General features: G+C 37.6%; 1 long non-coding RNA gene across 1 annotated transcript in view; it reads right to left on the bottom strand.

Annotated features, from left to right (window-relative positions):
* The window catches only part of LOC105465932 (uncharacterized), a 96,976-nt gene that overhangs the window by 61,896 nt on the left and 17,676 nt on the right, over positions 1-17,404 (bottom strand). The window contains exons 3-4 of the long non-coding RNA XR_977863.2: positions 13,835-13,919; positions 11,451-11,545 (exon numbers count right to left, since the gene is read on the bottom strand). This is a non-coding gene — a long non-coding RNA (uncharacterized lncRNA). The remainder of the gene's footprint in view (positions 1-11,450; positions 11,546-13,834; positions 13,920-17,404) is intronic.

Genomic DNA, 17,404 nt, shown 5'->3' with positions numbered 1-17,404 from the left:
ATATCTAGTTGATAATGGAGGAAGGAAAGAAGAACGAAAAAAATACATATATTGAAAAATAAACCTTGGCCGGAAGCAGTGGTTCATGCCTGTAATCCCAGCACTTTGGGACACCAAGGTGAGCAGATCACAATGTCAAGGGATGGAGACCATCCTGGTCAACATGTTGAAACCCCCTCTCTACTAAAAATACAAAAACTATCTGCGCATGGTGGCGGGCGCCTATAATCCCAGCTGCTAGGGAGGCTGAGGCAGGAGAATCGCTTAAACCAGGGAGTCAGCTTGGAGTGAGCCGAGATCGCGCCACGGCACTCTAGCCTGGCAACAGAGCAAGACTCTGTCTCAAAAACAAAAACAAAAACAAAAAACCTTACTTTGTTTAATGCAAAAGAAAACTTTCAACAAAAGTTTATGGCAAGATTATTTAAAATAGGAATAATCACCAAAGGAGAAAAATATAGCATGAAAGAAAGTGATTTCTAGACAGATTTAAACTAGAAATATGTTCTAGTTCGTATCTATTTTGTTTGAAGTTAAAAAAAAAAAAAACAGCAAAAATGGACTCAACAAAATAAATGAAGATTAACTGATAAATCAGCAAATCAGCAGATTCCAAAAAAAAGGAACTGAGAGAGGCAAGCTAAAGGAAGGAAACTGAATGTAATAAAGAAAGAATATGAAGAATTTAAAATGAAATAACAGGATTAAAACCTTAACTGAGAAAAGAAAAAAGGTAGTTGGCACAGCAGACTATATCAGTTCACAGGTCTAGAGAACATATTAGAGGACATAGTCTGTAATTAGGGTGGAAATTTAAATGTCATGCTTGCCTGGTGGAAGCCCTTGAGTCACAGAGAAAACACTTGGCTCCCAGGACTGTGAGTCAGGTCAGCCCAACCTGGGGCTAGAGGAGAGCAGGAAGCCAAGTGTGTGCTTGCCTTGGAGATCAATGTGGGGGTGGAAAAGCTCTCAGAAAGCCCCTTTCTGCTCTCCACCATCAGTAATAACACTGACAGTTGACAAGCATTCTGTGTATTCAGAACATATACTATAGATGATTTTGTCTTGCAATTTGTGTGGACTTTGTCAGGACACTCTAAGTATCCTGTAACCAGAAATTTATTTTTCAATTAATTATAAGAATTCAGCACTTGAAGATATTTTTCTGCCACAGAATTTGGCCCTATATATAGCAACACTAGCTGAAAATGATATCTCCACAAATAGATATCTGGGCAATCCCGCTTCATGTCTCTCCCGCAGGTTTGGCTAAGGGAAGAGCAAAAATGGGATTGGTGGGAATGGGATGAGGAGGAAGGCTGAGAATTCAAAATGCTGATTTTTTCTATTCTAGAAAGGGAAAAACTGTTCTGTAGCCAAAGTGCCAAGTATCTCTAACTACTGTTAGAGACAACTTTGGATCGGTACACATGCCCCAAAGTCAGCCAGTCAGTGACAACCTGTCCCCAGTAATTTGTTTCTGGAAGTTAGCCTGTCAGAGACAGGTCCATACTACCAGACAATAACCAATCATCACGTGTCTCACTCCAGGGATGATGCTCCTGAAAACCTGTCAACAGCAGTTTTAATTCAGTGACCACACTAACATAGGTGAAAATCCATCAATACCTAAACGCTCCCACTTCTGAAAATCTACCAATTCCCAAACACCATGCTTCCCAAAACTTGTACAAGGTCAACTCTGGTTTTGTTCAGGAAGATTATGCCTAACAAGTACAGATCTCCCTTGCAAAAAATCAGGAAGTTTATTTTATCTTGCATTTGATATCTAATTTATTGTTTGTTTGCAAGTTCTCAACCCTTTCCACAATGTTTACTAATAAATATAAATTTGAACTTGAGAGTAACAGACATACTGAAGAAGAGGTAACAGCAATCTTTTCAATTATTGAGAAGTGGTTGTTATCCATTCAAATGCCAAAACACAGGTATAACTTCTGTGGTGAATTTTTTCAACAATGGACATTTATGAAATGAGGAAAAAATCCTTCTATAGCTCTTTGAACAGCATGCAATTGTTATTCAGTATCATACATTGAAATTCAGTGCAAGCCAAGATATACTGACAGCTACACTTAAGAGATTTATGATTTCCTCAACTACTTCCAAAGGAAGTGATAAAATAACAAATTTTTTATTAAGATAAATTTAAATGAAGAAGATAAATTAATCACAGCAGAAGTTAAAATGGCTCCTCTCGTTGCATATCATCATCAGCCTTTCAGCTCAAATGACTGTTTGAACATACTGCTACCATAAATATTTTCAGATTCCAATATTGCAAGCAAATTTTCAAGTGCCAGGATGAAGCCTACTGCAATAATTAAAAAAAGAAATGGCTCCATTTACTATTAACAGAGATTATCAAAAATCTAAACCTCACCTTTTTTTATGACATAGCATGACTGCAAGTAATCACAATGCAGGAAAAAAAATTTTTTCATTGCTTGTACAATATTTTTCTCATGAAAACGGCTGGTTTATAAAGCTATAGCAAGTAAAATTTCTTCCAAATAAGATTTCAGAAACAAAAGCAAATTTTTATGGAAAACTCTCTTACTGAGTTAAGAGTGAAGACAAAAAACCATACTGCTTTTGGTGGAGATAATAGAGATACAAATGTTGGTATAAACATTCAAACCATGTTTATTCAAAGTTAAAGCAAAGCATACACAATTCTGTGAAAGGTGTTAGCTATTTTGTCCGTATTCTGTTTAATGTTGCTCAGACCACATCTGTATCCTTTCTACTGACATTGTAGTAGTTGTCAGGAAATTGTTCCCTTTACTACTGTTCAAAGTGAACAATTGAGGGATTTTTGTAATTTTGTCATCATTCTGTATTCTTTAATTCTCTAGAATTCAAAAATCTGTTGGTTTTCTTCAACAAAAGCAGTTGAGAGAATCTTCAGTTCATTTTGAAACATGGAAATCATAGTTTAATTCTGGTAGCCCAAAAAGTTCTTGTTGACTTTTTAAATAATTCATTGAGTGAAGCCTACTTATTTCTTGTTCATTGTTTTCACTTTCTCTCAAGCAAAAGGATTATGCAAATCAAAGAAGGGTAAACAGTATTACTGAAGTACTCCATTGCTTACAGAAACTTGTTGAATGGGTAAAAAAAAAAAAAAAAGAACACAAAAACTCATTCTTTAAGTGTCAAGATTGTTCTTACTAGGCACAGCATTGCTTATGACTAGAAAAAGAAATTTTGACTTGAAGAGGATAATTATTACAGCATTTAGTGTGACTGTTTTGAAACAAATTTCATCTCTTGAACAATTCAACTATTTAAATAAATGTTAGTAAATACATTTTACTAACATGTATGTTAGTAAACATGGGGACAAATGAATTCATGATGTTTATTGTTGAAGAAAGGGAAAAAATTTGACAATAATTTTCTTTTGGTCAGTGAAAAACATTTTTGAAAGTCACTGATCAAGAGTTACAATCCTGAAGAATGGAAAAACAACTCATGTCTTTGAAGATGGCATTACATATTTTAACATACCTAACTCGAAGAGCTTTCTCAGAGTGGTAGATTTTATGGTAATAGATGTCCAGTGTGCTAGGTTATTTTTTCTCATTAATCAATGTTGAGTAAAGAAAAGAATAGCATTAATTTTATGTGACAATATATAGATGATATATTACAATGTAAATGGAACATAGATTGTAATGGCAAAGAATTTTGTAAGTGAATTTTATAAAAAAAGTAACAAAGAGACCCAAAAACTTAAGGCCACAAAATTAAACAAAGTGTTATATAATTTAAGCACTTATAATGTATTTGACATGAATAATGGATAATTTTTAAATGTCCATGTAATATTTTTCTTTTTTCTCAATGTATACATATATATGCTATTAGAAATTATTCACATTGAACTGGAAATAAAAATTACATTTTTATTTACTAAATCTGGTGGCCCTAATCAGAAAGCTGGCTTGCCTCATTTGCCCAGTGTTGGGGCAACTGCATCTAAGATATTTTCAGAAATATACACAAATTGACTTTGAGGGGTCCTAGAAGACCTTCCTCTTACAGAGCCAGAATTTCAACTGTTGATCCAGCCAGCTCAGCCTAAATCAAAAATTCCCCTTCTTTGGGAATTTCTATTAAGATTCCTATGTTACAGGTGAGGAAACTGAGACTGAGGCAAGAGACTGAGGTGGATACTTTTCAGCAAAGAGCAGAGACTGGCTGGGTTCCTGCCTGCAATGCCAGTGTGGGAGAGTCCAGAGTTCTAGATCAGCCTGGACAACATAGAGGGACCTCCTTCTTTTAAAAAAAGAAAAGAAAAGAAAAGAAGCCAGGAGTGGCATATGAGCCTGTATCCCCAGCACTCAGGAGGCTAAGGCAGAAGGATTGCTTGAGCCCAGGAACTCAAGACTGTAGTGAGCTATGATTGTACCCTGCACTCCAGCCTGGGTGACAGAGAAAGACCCCATCACACACACACACACACACACACACACACACACACACACACACACACACAGGGCCTGTGCTACAGCTGGATAGGAAATGTGTACATACCTAACAACAGAGCACCAAAATACAGAGAGCAAAACTCATGGAACTGAAAGGAGAAATAGACAATCTAACAATGACAGTTGGAGAATTCAATATTACACTTTGAATAATTGACAGAACATGTAGATCAAAGATCAACAAGGAAATCGAACCTGAGTGATGCTATAAACTAACTATACCTAATACTTTCCTACAGAACACTCAATAACAGCAGTATATGTATTCTTCTCAAGTACAGATGGAACGTCCTCCAGGATAGTTCACATGCTGGACCATAAAACAAGCCTCAGTAAATCTGAAAAGACTGAAAACAGACAACATGTCTTATTCATTAACAATGGCATGAAATTAGAAAACAGTAACAGAAAGAAAATTGAGAATTTCAGGTATATATCTACACATTAGAAAACACAGTATCAAACAGCCAATAATAGGTCAAGGAAGAATTCACAAGCAAAATTAGAAATTAGAAATTCCTTTGAGCCAGGTGCAGTGGCTCATGCCTGTAATCCTAGCACCTTGGGAGGCCAGGGAGAGAGAATCACTTGAGGCCAGAAATTCAAAACCAGCCTGGGCAACATAGTGAGAGCTCATCTCTATGAAATGTTAAACACTTTTTAAAAAGAAAAAAATAAAAGAAATTACTTGCAGCTGAATTAAGAAGAAGACACAACATATCAAAACCAAAACTTACTGGATGCAACTAAAGCAGAACTAGAGGTAAATTTATAACCAGAAATTCCTTTGTTGAAAAAGAAGAGCTCAAATCAATAACCTAACCTCTCAATCTAAGACACTGGAGAGAGGGGAGCAAACTAAATGTAAAGCAAGCAAAAGGAAAGAAATTATAACATTGGAGTAGAACTTAGGAAAATAGAGCATAGAGAAACAAGGAATTTTTTTAAAGTTGGTTCTTTGAAAATATGTTTTTAAATGACAAACTCTTAGCTAGACTGACAATGAAAAGAGAGAAAGATGACTCAAATTATTAAATTTAGAGATAAAACAGGGGATATTACTACCAAACTTACAGAAATAAAGAGGATTATAAGGAAATACTATGAATAGTTGTGTGCCAATGCATTAAATAATTTAGACAAAATGTACAGATTCCTGGAAACATACAAGCTACAGTAACTGACTCAAGAAAAAATAGAGAATCTAGATAGACCTATAACAAGTCTCAGAGATTGAATTAGTAATCAAAGCAAAACACTCAAAGAAAAATTCAAGCCCAGATGACTTCACTGGTGAACTTTGCCAGTCATATAAAAAAGAATTAATACCAATTCTTCCTAAACTCTTCCAAAGAGGAGAGTTTCAGGAGGCCAGTATTACAAAACAAGACAGATACATCCCAAGAAAAGAAATCTATAGATCAATGACTATTAGGAGTATAGACAAAAATTCTCAATAAGATACTAATAAACCAAATTTAGACATATTTTTAAAAAACACCATGATAAAATGTGAATTTATCCCAGGAATGCAACATCCAAAGATAAGTTAATGTAATATATGGTATCAATAAAGTTTAGGATGAAACCCACATAATCATCTCATAATACAAAAAGAAAGTATTTGACAAATTTCAACCTATTTTCATGATAAAAATACTCAGAAAAATAAAAATGGAATGGCATTTTCTCATCCTGATAAAGGGCATCTATAAAAAACCCATAGTTACCATCATACCTGACCATAAAAAACTGAATGTTTTCCCCCTAAGATCAGAAAAATACCATGATGTACTCTCTCACTTCTTTTACTAAACATTGTACTGGAGATTCTAACCTGAGAAATTAGGTAAGTGAACTAAAAGGCATGGAAATTGGTAAATAAAGTAAAATTACCCCTGTTTGAAGATGATATAATCTTGGATATAGAAATTCTTAAGGAATCCACTAAAAGACTATTCAAACTATAAAATGGGTTTAGCAAGGTTGCAAGATACAAGAGTAATATGCTAAAACCAGTTGTATACAAACAGCAATAAATAATCTAGAGATGAGATTAAGGAAAGAACTGCATTTACAATGGCATCACAAACAAAACACTTAGGAATAAATTAATGAAAATGGTGCAAAACTCACACTCTGAAAACTACAGAATATTGTTCAAAGAAATCTTTAAAGATCTCTAAAAATGGAGCAACTTCTCAATTTCAAGTATTGAAAATTGTTAAGATGGCAATATTGCTTAAATTAATCTACAGATTTAACACAATTGTTATCAAAATCTCAGCTGGCTTCTATGCATAAGCTGACAAGACAGAAAACTCTCTTCCATAAAATTCATATGGAAATTCAAGATAACCAGAATAAACCACAACAATCTTGAAAAAGAACTATATTGGAATATTCACACATCCTGATATCAAAACGTACTACAAAGCTACAGTAATCACGACATAAGGATATATAGATCAATGGAACAGAATTGAGAAAGCAGAAATAAACAATCACATTTATGCTCACTTCATTTTCAACAAGGGGTCAAAACACTTCATGGGGAAGCAATAATTTGTATAATAAAAGGTGCTGGGATGGGTGGATGTCCACATGTTAAAGAATGAAGTTTGAGCCCCTACCTCATACAATACACCAGACTAACTCAAAATGGATATCAGACCAAAATATAAAGGCTAAAACTACAAAACCCTTAGAAGAAAATAGGTTTAAATCTTAATGAACTGGGACTTGATAACGGTTTCTTAGATGTGACACTAAAAGTACAAGCAACCAAAGAAAAAAATTGACAAATTGAACTTCATCAAAATTAAAAACATTTTTCCCCCATCAAGACAGATAAAAATACAAAATGGAAAAAAAAAAGATTTTCAAATAATATATCTGATAACGGACTCGTATTTAGAATATGTATTTAGAGGATGCTTACAACTTGATAGTAAAAAGACAACCCAATTTTAAGAATCTGAATAGACATTTCTCCAAATAAGATATACAAATGTCCAGTAAATACATTAAAAATACTTAACATCATTACTCATCAGAGATATGCCAATTCAAACCACAATGAAACACCACTTCGCACACACTATGATGGCTAGGATTTAAAAGTTGGAGAGTACCAAGAGTTGTTACGAAATTAAGAGAAACTAGAATTCTCATACATTGTTAGAGGAAATGTAAATAGTGCAGTCACTTTGGAAAACAGTCTTGAAATTCATCAAAACTTAAACATAAATTTTCCATATGGTCCACCAATTCCACTCCTAGATATATATCCAAGAGAAATGAAAACATACGTCCACATGGAAACTTGTACACAAATATTCACAGAAGCACTATTTATAATAGCCAAAAAATTCAAACAACCTGAATTCACTTCAGCTGATGAATAGATACAAAGTATGGTATATTCATATAATAGAATATGGCTCAAGGAAAAAAAAGCTGAAGTACTGATACATGATACAACATAGATGAACCATGAAAATCTTACGCTAAGTTAAAGAAGTCAATCAAAAGGACCACATATTGTACAATTCCATTTATAGGAGATGTCCAGAATAGGCAAATTGATAGAAATAGAAACTAGATCAGCAGTTCTCTGGGGCTAGGGGACAGAGATAATGGTTAAATGGCACAGGGTTTCTTTGGGGATTGTTCCATGAAAGGGCTGTATATGCAAAGCAATTCCCAAATGTCAAAGGAGCCAGGAAACCAAAGGAGGAGGCAGACAAATCCAGTTTGTCCATATCAGATGATTTATCGAGAAGCCTCATAGACAGAAGCATGGTCTTGGGTAGCTGCAGGACAGGGAGATCTACGCACTGTTAATCCCCAGGCAGAAGGCTTATATGCCACAGGGAAAGGATACGTGTGCTCCATGCAAGACAATTAAAGGCAACCATCCAGAACAAGCAAGGATGTGATATGTGTCACAGCCTATCATTTGTGTGGTAACGACAAGGTCAACGTGCTCTTACAGCAAGGATGGTAGATAAAGTAGGAATCAGGAGGCATTCACGGGACTGGGGCTAATCAGAAGTCAACATGGCAGAGTACCATCCAAAATGGAGTCACTTTGGTGACATAAAAATGTTCTAAAATTGACCATAGAAATGGTTGCACAACTGTGGATATAGCAATATATACATACATATATATATATATTTCATATTTTAAATGGGTGAATTGTATAATATGTGTTTTTATAAAGCTGTTACAAACAAAAAAGTAATAGTGTGGAAGACACTGCCTTTGAGGAACAATGGCTGGATGTTGCCCCAGCCAACACTGGACCTTGTCCCTTCTTGCTCTGGAGTGACTGTTTCAGGGTTGTCAGAATCCCAGAGTCCAGCTTCTCACTTAGTTCCAAACTGTGCAGGAAGGGCAGCATGTAGGATGGGAAGCCCTGGGCTCCCAGCCCTTCCCCAGACTACTTAGAGTTCCCCTTCTGGGAAGAGTAGCAGTCTCCTCATTCTCTATCCCCACCGCTCCCCTCAGGGCTCTGCCCTCATCACCAGGCCTCCTGATCATGATGTCTACCATCTTCCTCCTGACCGGTGGTGGTTGGAGTAGTGTGGGGGGCACAATTGTCAGAACCCATAGAACTGTAAAGCACAAAAAGTGTACCCTTATGTAAACCATGGACTATCATTAATAATAATGTATAATTATTGGTTAATTGTAACAAGCATGTTACAGTAACGAAAGATGTTAATAAGAGAAATTATGGAAGGTAGTAGGTATGAACTACACCTGGGCCCAGAGACAGAAGGCGCAAGCCTCAAAGTCTGTGGCCTGTAGTTCTGCACTCTCAACCCTGAGCCCAGGATCAGTCACCAGGGGGAGAGCTCAGGGCCTGAGCACAGCCAGGGTCCATCGCCCTGGGTCTGGAATCCCAGGCAGGCATAGTGTTGTAACTTTTCTCGAAGCTCCAGACTGCTGTGTTTTCCTGCAGTTCATGGGGTAGACAAGGTGACCCCTCACTGGCACATGATTCTCTACAATGGGCCTGCAAAACGACCAACTGCCCATTGCTTTCAAAGATCTGATTTCCCTCATTGCCTCATGTGAGAACATGCATTTGCTGGTATCTGAGTCTGTCTTCATGTGTCTGTGTGAGTCTAGGACTTTGTGTGAGTTTACTGCTGTCTCTCATTTTAGGTGCTGCCTCCTGGGCCACAGGAGTCCCCAGGCAACTTTCCCAGTGCCTCTGGGGTGGGCAGAGGTGGGCCTGAGAACACTTGTGGAAACAAATTTCAACTGAGACTGATCTGGACATGGACGCCCAGGGGCAGCCTTCAGTCAGGCCGGGAACACTCAGAGCCTCTTGCCTTCCTTGACTCCCGGATTCCTCCTCTGTCTTAGGGCTATGGTGATAGCTTGATGAGGGGAAATATGCTGGGCTCAGGAGCACAACTTTGTTACCTGGTACAGTATTCTCGTGACTTCTTTACATTCTGCTTTGCTTCTCTATAGAAATACATGTCACTTTTCAATAGAGTGGTGATCACCCTCCTTCATTTCCAGTCCCCTCCTATGAGTGCTTCCCACCCTCCTTCTGGCTGCAGTGACTCCCTGGGGCCTAGTTGAAGGTGGTCAAGTAATGCTAAGGGCAACTGTTGCCCTTGGACCCAGAAGCCTTCTCCTGTCATCTTAGAAGCCCAATGTGTTGCCTGAGATTCTCCAGAGGGACCTACAGCTCCTTGTCCAGAGGAGCTTCAGCCCTGCAGTGACATTTCTCAGTGTCATCACTGTCAAGGTGGACGGTGGCCTCAACAGGTGCAGACCCCAGCCCCATAGCACACTCTGCCTGGCTACCCACTTCTCACAGTCTCCCTCAGGCAGGGTGCCTCCGTCTTTGTTTCAAACTTAATTTGTCTGTGTGCCCAGGCTGAGGTCTGAGCCTCCCCAGGCCTGGCCCTGAATGGTTGGATCCAGTCATCTCCTCACTGGCCTCTGCATCCATCAAGTCCTCTGCTGGCTCCTGCCTGGCCTCCTGCACTCCCTTTCCTAAAGAAGCTGTCTGCTCCTACCGGTGTAACTGGTTCTGCCACACTCTCTCTATCCTAGGGCAGGAAATTTTTCTCTGCAGCCTCCCTTTCCCATATGGCAAATGGAGTGATTGCAACATTCAATGCCAGATGGTGGGCTTTCCTTTTATTTAAACATGTCCTTTATTATGAAAAAATGAGGTGTTTATTATTTCAGAAGAGTATGTGTGAGGAAATAAGGATTTCTGTTCCATTCCTCAAGAGGACGTAATGGTGAGAGCAGGGAGAGGATGGAGATTAGAGATAGGCCATGCATGATTTCAAGGCGGAACTAGAGACAAGAAAGCAAAAGGTCACAGGAAGATGGATGGAGGAGATGCATGGGTTATTGTATGATGCAGAAAACGCAGCATTATTACAGATTCTGAACATTGCACAGGTTGAGTTTGCTGTCTCAGCAATGGTAAGTGGGATGGGCCCTTCTGAGAGGCTGCAGCAAGCATGTATCCAAAGATACATCTCCCACCCATTCAGTGATAAATTGATAGGGGCTTCCTAGTCCACAGAAGAAGACAACGAAAAATCAGAAGAAAATGGAACAAAAGATTTATAGAGGTTTGAGGAAAAAATCTATGACCCAAGAATTCAATACTTAACTATATTTTGTTGCTACATTTGAGTTACTTTTAAGACAACAAGAATATCCCAGGGTAGGCACTATCCTGACTTCTAATAGCATATATTAGTTTTGTTTATTTTTGTATTCATTGTAAGTGAAATCATGCAGTATATACATTTTTTATGTTTGAGTTATTTTGCTAAATTCTATATTTGCAAGATGCATCTGTATTTTTATGTGCAATACACATCAACCGTTCACATCACTATATAGTATTGCATTGTGTGTCTACCAGAATGTACTTACCCATTTTCCTGTTGATAGGTTCTTGAGTAGTTTCCAATTTCAGGCTCGTACAAACAGTGTTGCTGTGAACATTCTAGTATAGTCAGTTCTGCTGGCTTAGAAACACAAATTTGTTTTAACACAACTGGTATATTAGAGAACACTTATTCTTACTGCAAGTTTTGTGTTTGCTTATGTGCAATTTTGTTTATGAGAAACACTAGATGCACACTTAAAATTCCAACCAGCTGAATCAATCCATGTAGGAACAGGCAAAACACACACACACATACACCTCAAACATCTATCAGCTACCTCGGTTCACTACATGTGTTATTCTACAAGGTTGTATTTTGCTATTCTTTTTTCATTTGTGAACTTTTCTATATTTTTTTAAAATGGACATTCAACGTCGCAAACATCTCTAAGCATCCTGGTTCAAGAATGCTAGGAAGAACATACAAAATAAAAGTTTTAAGTATTAAATAGAAGCTAGAAATTATGTGTCATTTTAGAAGAAATAGAGGGCATATCATATCTCACAAGCAATAGTCATAAAGGAAACTACATGTAGACCATAAGACACAGTGCTATAAAAATGAAAGAAATGTTTGTTTTTTTTTAATCTCCAGAAAGGCTGAAACAATTTAAATGCTACAAATACTATAAAGTCAGTAAGAACAAGGCCTAAAGAAATAAAAGAAATCGATTTTTGAGCATGTGGACTCAAGACCAGTGAAAAATATCAGGAACAACCTTTCTCATAATCAAAGAGAATACACCACCTATATGCAAAGACCTTAAACAGAAATTGCCAAATCCTGCTAAAGTGGTATCTTTTAGTGCTAGTAGTCACTGTTTTGATGGTTTCAAGGATGCAGCAATTTCCGGAGCCTTCAACTCTCAGACAAAGCCAAGAGTGCAAACCAGAAAGTCACAAAATCATCTCCAACAGTGATAGAAAAATTAAAGTTTTAATTGAAAAAGGTGGTTATGCATTGGAACCGGTTTGTTCATTTTGATAAAATAGGCATCTATTTATAAACTCGTGCCTCAGAGGACTTTTATTTCAAAAACAGAAAAACACAACCCCAGATTTAACGCTGCAAAATATTGCAAATTTTGATAACTCTCCTATAACAGATTGAATGGTGGCCCCAAAAGAAATATATTCATGTCCTAAACCGCAGAACTCGTGACTGTGACCGTATTTAGACAGAGTGTTTGCAGATGTAACTAAACGAAAGATCTCAAGATGAAATCATTCAGGATTATTCAAGTGGGCCCCAAATCCAACGATCCAGCCTTATAAGAAAAGAAGACAGGGAGAAGGGATGGTCATATGAAGATGGAGGCAGAGATTGGAAGGAAGCAACCATAAACCAAAGGATGTCTGGAACCACTAGAGCTGGGAGAGGCAAGAAGTGTTTCTCCCCTACAGCCTTCAGAGAGAGTGCAGCCTGCAAACTCCTAGCTTCTAGATTTCTGGTGTCCAGCACCCATACCATGAGAGAATAAACTTCTGTTGTTTTAAGCCACCAAGTTTGTGATAATTTGTCCCAGTAGCCATAGGAAAGTAATACACCCCCTTCCACCTTTTCATAATAAGTCACAAGCTTCTGGTCTTTTTTAAGTTAAAGTATCATATTTATTATAGTATTTATGTATTTGCTAAGCCATTTAACATATATAAAATTGCACTACCATTTTCAATAGGTTTCATCTTCTTCATGGGTCACCAATTACACTTTTGAGTGTTTTGTTTATAAATGTATTTTTTTCCACAATCCCTGTGATTATTATTGTGTGCTTTTGCATAATGTGGTTTTTATGGACATGTATGTTACACTATAACACAGCTGACTGCACACGTTTTGGATAACTATATTACATATTTGTCTTGGGTATATATTCAGTCATGGAATTGCTAGATCACCAGCATGCATATGATCAGCTTTTACTGATGCTGCCAATTTTTCAAAATAAGTATACTGCCACTAGTAGTGATGAGAGTTCTAGATTTTCCATATCATGGCTAACAGCATTTTTCATGCTTTCCATTTTAGACATTAAGATGAGTATGCTGTAGAATGATGATATGATTTTAATTTACATTCCCCTGTGATTAATGAAGTTGAGTATTTTTTCATCTGTTAATAATTAGCCATTTGAGTATTCTCTTAGTGAAGTATTTGGTGAAACTTTTTGTTCATTTTTTAAGTACATTATCTGTTAGTTTCTTTTTGATGTCTAGGATTTCTTTATATATTCATGAATATATTCTCCCACTCTTTTGCCTCTTCGCTCGTTTAATTATGTGTTCTTATGAACAGAATTCCTTCATTTTGATATAAAATTGACCCTTGAACAACAAACACGAGTTATAACTGCCTGGGTTCACTTACCTGTAGATTTTTTCAATAAATATACTGGAAAATCTTTTGGAGATTATGATGACATTTGAAAAAACTCTCAGACAAACCACATAGCCTAGAAATGTCAAAAAAATAAGGACAAGTTAGGTATGTTATGAATGCATAAAATATATGTAGCTACTAGTGTTTTTTATCATGTACCACCATAAAATATACACATATCTATTATAAGAAGTTAACATTTATCAAAACTTACGCACACAAAAACTTACAGAGGATACATGGTGCCATTCACATTCAAAAGAAATGTAAACAAATGTAAAGATGCAATATTAAATCATAACTGCATAAAATTAACTATAGCACATACTACTACTGTAATAATGTTGTAGCAACGTCCTGTAACTATTATAGTGAGCAAGTATCCCCTTAAAATGCCATGTAACACTAATCATCCCTGTGTGAACAGTTCACCTCTCCAGCGAATTTCAGATTGCAGTAAAAAGTGATCTCTCACAGTTCCTTGTATTTTTCCCTGTGTTTGGTAAAATACCGTGAACCTTGAAAAACATGGTGAGATCCAGATGAAGTGCCACTAGTGATGCTGAAAGTGTTCCCAAGAAGCAGAAAAAGGTATGACACTATAAGAAAAAGGTGAATTTCTTAATATTAGCCTAGGTTGAGGTATGAGGCTGTGGTCACCTGCCATTTCAAGATAAGTCCAGTGTAAGGATCATTGTAAAAAAAAAAAAAATGGACAGAAAAGGAAATGTGTGAAGCCTCATTGCAGCTAAATGACCAGGAGCAAAAATCTTGAGCTTTTTATAATTTTTTTTTTTTTTTTAAGACAGAAGTCTCGCTGTTACCCAGGCTGGAGTGCAGTAGCATGATCTCAGCTCACCTCCGCCTCCCAGATTCAAGTGATTCCTCTGACTCAGCCTCCCAAGTAACTGGGATTACCAGCGTGCACCACCAAGCCTGTCTAATTGTTGTATTTTTAGTAGAGATGGGGTTTCAACGTTGGCCAGGCTGGTCTTGAACTCCTGACCTCAGGTGATCCACCCACCTCAGCATCCCAAAGGGCTGGGATTACAGGCATGAGCCACTGCACCCAACCTGAAATAAATTTTTATCTGATATTTAAAAATGCAGCTTGTGGCCGGGCGCTGTGGCTCACGCTTGTAATCCCAGCACTTTGGGAGGCCAAGGTGGGCAGATCACGAGGTCAGGAGATCGAGACCATCCTGGCTAACACGGTGAAACCCCGTCTCTACTAAAAATACAAAAACTTAGCCGGGTGCGATGGCAGGTGCCTGTAGTCTCAGCTACTTGGGAGGCTGAGGCAGGAGAATGGTGTGAACCCAGGAGGCGGAGCTCGCAGTGAACCGAGATCACCGAGCAGAGATCACACCACTGTACCACTGCACTCCAGCCTGGGCGATAGAGTGAGACTCCGTCTCAAAAAAAAAAAAAATGCAGCTTGTATGTGGGTGCGGATTGCTCTAAGAAAGGCATACCTGTAGACATCAATATAATTCCAGGAAAAGTGAAGGCATTATATGACAAATCAAAATGAATGTGAAGGACCAAAAACTGGAGAAGTTAATGTCATTAAAGGATGGTTAAATTATTTTAGAAAAAGATTTGGCTTTTAAAATGTCAAGATAACAAAAGAAGCAATTTCTCCCAACCAGGAGACAGCAGACAAGTTCCGAGACATCATTAAGAAAATCATTAAGGAGAAAGGATATCTGCCTAAACAGGTTTTTAATGCAGACAAAAGTGCCCTGTTCTGGGACAAAATGCGACAAAGAACAGTTATTACTAAGGAAGAGAAGGGAGCACCAGGATTTAAGACAGAAAAGATAGGCTAACTCTCCTTTTTTGTGCAAATGCAGTTGAGCTTGTGACCAGGACTGTCTTTACTACAAGGCTGCTAACCCCCAAGCCTAGAAGAGAAAAGGTGAAACACCAGCTGCCAGTCTTTTGGTTGCGCAAGAAGGTCTGGACAAGAACACTTTTCATGGATTGATTCCATTGATGCTTTGTCCCTGAAGCCAGAAAGTACCTTGCCAAGAGGGGAATGCCTTTTAAAGTTCTTTTGATATTAGACAATGCCTCTGGCCACCAGAGACCCATGAGTTCAAAGAGATGCACTTAGCCTGAAACACAGCATCTCTAATTCAGCCTCCAGATCAGGGAGTTACAAAGACCTTTAAGGCTCATTACACACTATACTCTATTGAAAGGATTGTCAGGGAAGAGAATCCCAACAGAGAGAACGTTATGAAAGTCTGGAAGAATTATACCATTGAAGATACCATCGTTGTCATAGAAAAAACCATGAAATCCGCCAAGCACAAACCATATATTCATCCTGGAGAAAACTGTCCAGATGTGTGTGACTTCATATGATATAAACCATGCCAATTTAAAAAATGTAATTCAGATGTAAATTAGAACCAATCAACGAAATTATGAAAGAGATCATGGATGTGGTTTAAGAAAAACAGTATGTGGGGGGGTGGGGAGGGTGGTAAAGGATCTTAAAGAAATTCAAGAGCTCATATATACCACACCAAAGGAATTAGCAGAAGTCAACTTGATGAAAATGAGTACATGTGAACCACTGCCAGACATTGAGTAAGAAGACGTAGAAGAGGCAGTGCCAGAAAACACATTTACATTAGACAGTCTGGTGGAAGTGTTCTCATTATTGAGGACTGCTTTTGACTTCTTTTATGACATAGACCCTTCTTTGATACAGGCATGGAAATTAAAGCAAAAGGTGGAAGAAGACTTGATACCATATAGACACATTTTTAGAGAAATGAAACAGCAAGAAAGCCAGACAGAAATTATGATACGTTTCTATAAAGTTACACCAAGTGTGCCTCACTATACTGCCTTCTCTTCCACCTCTTTCACCTCTTCTCTCTCTGCCACACTGGAAATAGCAAGACCCTCCTCTTCCTTCTCCTCCTCAGCCTACTCAATGCAAAGATCATGAAGATAAAGAAAGATCTTTATGATGATCTACTTCTACTTCATAAAGAGTAAATATATTTTCTCTTCCTTATAATTTTGGGGGGTTTTTGGTTTTTGGTTTTCTTCTTTTTTTCTTTTCTTTCCCTTCAGATAAAAATTTTCTTACTAACATTTTCTTCTCTCTAGATTTATTTTAGGACTACAGCATGTAATACATATAATATACAACATATGTATTAATTGGCTATGTGTTATTGGTAAGGCTTCTTGTCAACAGTAAGCTATTACTAATTAACCTTTTGTGAAGTCAAAAGCTACATATGGATTTTTGACTGTGTGGGGAGTCAGTGGTCCTAAACTTTACATTGTTCTAGGTCAACTGTAATCTTGTTTTGTTTTGTTTTGAGACAGAGACTCACTCTGTCACCTAGGCTGGAGTGCAATAGGGCAATCTCAGCTCACTGCAACCTCCACCTCCTGGGTTCAAGCAATTCTCCTGCCTCAGCCTCCTGAGCAGCTGGGATTACAATTGTGTGCCACCACGCTTGGCTAATTTTTGTATTTTTAGTAGAGACGGGGGTTCTACCACGTTGGCCAGGCTGGTCTCGAACT

This window comes from Macaca nemestrina, chromosome 9 (genome assembly GCF_043159975.1).
Source record: "Macaca nemestrina isolate mMacNem1 chromosome 9, mMacNem.hap1, whole genome shotgun sequence".
NCBI classification, from domain to species: Eukaryota; Metazoa; Chordata; class Mammalia; order Primates; family Cercopithecidae; genus Macaca; species Macaca nemestrina.
Note: the sequence above shows the minus strand (reverse complement) of the source record. Positions and strands in the feature narration are given on the sequence as shown.